This window comes from Limulus polyphemus, unplaced genomic scaffold, assembly GCF_000517525.1.
Source record: "Limulus polyphemus unplaced genomic scaffold, Limulus_polyphemus-2.1.2 Scaffold11130, whole genome shotgun sequence".
NCBI lineage: Eukaryota > Metazoa > Arthropoda > Merostomata > Xiphosura > Limulidae > Limulus > Limulus polyphemus.
The window spans coordinates 15,973-18,211 of NW_013676740.1; the positions used below are offsets into that span (position 1 = coordinate 15,973).

General features: G+C 33.1%; 1 long non-coding RNA gene across 1 annotated transcript; it reads right to left on the reverse strand.

Moving 5' to 3' along the window:
* Window positions 1-367: 367 nt before the first annotated feature.
* On the reverse strand, window positions 368-1,163 carry LOC111083774. The gene is made up of 2 exons (XR_002609236.1): window positions 484-1,163; window positions 368-447 (listed from the first exon to the last, which is right to left on the reverse strand). It is a non-coding gene; the product is annotated as an uncharacterized LOC111083774 (long non-coding RNA).
* Window positions 1,164-2,239: the final 1,076 nt, after the last annotated feature.

Below are 2,239 nucleotides of genomic sequence, written 5' to 3' on the forward strand. Positions count from 1 at the left end.
TATGTAACACAGACTGGTACAGATAGATGTACAGTCCTACACATGTAACACAGACTGGTACAGATAGATGTACAGTCCTACACATGTAACACAGATATATTTATATTTGTTTCAAATTTAACATATTTATATATTTCCCACATGAGCTATGCTATTAAGAGGCAAGTTTTTTTTTTTAATGACAGCCAATTGTACATTTGATATAAAATGTTTTGTCAGGTTAGGTTTTGATGTTATAAATCAGAAGTTTTCTTCAAACAACTGATAACTGTGTTTGTATGATAAACTCAACATCAGTTCATTATTCTCTACTGTTAACGAATGTTGATTTATAATAATATAAAAAAAGTCACAACAAACATAAATATTTACTTAAAAACTTTATTTTGAATACATTTTAACTTGACACACCTTATAGGCTTGACACACCTTATAGGCTCGACACACCTTATAGGCTTGACACACCTTATAGGCTCGACACACCTTATAGGCTCGTGTTGTGAAGTTGATCATCACAACATCTTTAACATTCACCACACTATGATTGGTTACACAAATGATTTTCTCCTTCAGTGCAAGAAATCACTTGATAAAAATCAAGAAACCTTTAAAAGTACATAATGAATGCAGGATAAGAGAAATGATGCTAGTTTAAGTGGTCAATCATAGTGTTCTATCTTTTTCATAATTTTACCTTCGCGAAGAACAGTTGAATACCTAAATATAGACTTGAGTCTCTGCGTATGTACTTACATTCTGTTCACTGGATTCATTGCCCTCGTGTTTATAAATATACTCACAATTAAAATGTTATGTTGGTACACCTACAAAACTAACATGATGTTTTGATCCATGTCTGTGTCCACGATCTTTCCCATGCTGGCTTGTGTCAAAGCTTTCTTCTATAGGAGACACTTCTTCTCCTCCGCCAAAGTCACTTCTACCAATGGCCGAGAGTCTGTCCAGGGAGATGATAGAGGAAACAATCTCTCCGACAGTCATGGCTGGACCTTCTGTCAATTCCTTCCTGTGTTGCCATGATATCAACACCCAATCAAGGAAGAAAAGGAGACTGGCCGTTATCTTCAACCCGGAACAAATAGCAATATACCTGAAAGATGATAAAGCTTTAAATGCAAGCACACTGTTCGGGAACTCTGCTAGACCTAATACCTTACACTGCAATATTTATAATCATCTGCTAGACCTAATACCTTACACTGCAATATTTAGAATCATCTGCTAGACCTAATACCTAACACTGCAATATTTAGAATCATCTGCTAGACCTAATACTTTACACTGTAATATTTAGAATCATCTGTTAGACCTAATATCTACACTGCAATATTTATAATCATCTGCTAGATCTAATACCTTACACTGCAATATTTATAATCATCTTCTAAACCAAATATCTTACACTGCAATATTTATAATCATCTGCTAGACCTAATACCTTACACTGCAATATTTATAATCATCTGCTAGACCTAATACCTTACACTGCAATATTTATAATCATCTGCTAGACCTAATATCTTGGTGCAATATTTATAATCATCTACTAGACCTAATACCTTACACTGCAATATTTAGAATCATCTGCTAGACCTAATATCTTACAGTGTAATATTTAGAATCATCTACTAGACCTAATACCTTACACTGCAATATTTAGAATCATCTGCTAGATCTAATATCTACACTGCAATATTTAGAATCATCTGCTAGATCTAATATCTACACTGCAATATTTAGAATCATCTGCTAGACCTAATATCTTACACTGCAATATTTAGAATCTTCTGCTAGACCTAATATCTTACACTGCAATATTTATAATCATCTGCTAGACCTAATATCTTACACTGCAATATTTATAATCATCTGCTAGACCTAATATCTTACACTGCAATATTTAGAATCACAAGTATGCTGATGTATTTCTGGTTCAAACTAATTCATTCCCACTTTGATGAATATGGAAAGTTTTAAGGTGAAATGATTTTATCTATGGGGTTTTGAGTCCGGTTTACTTCACCATATTGTAACCTATTGTAACATTTTCTACTGTATATAGTAAATCCAGTGTCATCGTGAACATAGTATACTGTTTATAGTAAATCAGTGTCATCATGAACATAGTATACTGTTTATAGTAAATCCAGTGTCATCATGAACATAGTATACTGTTTATAGTAAATCCGTGTCATCATGAACATAGTATACTGTTTAT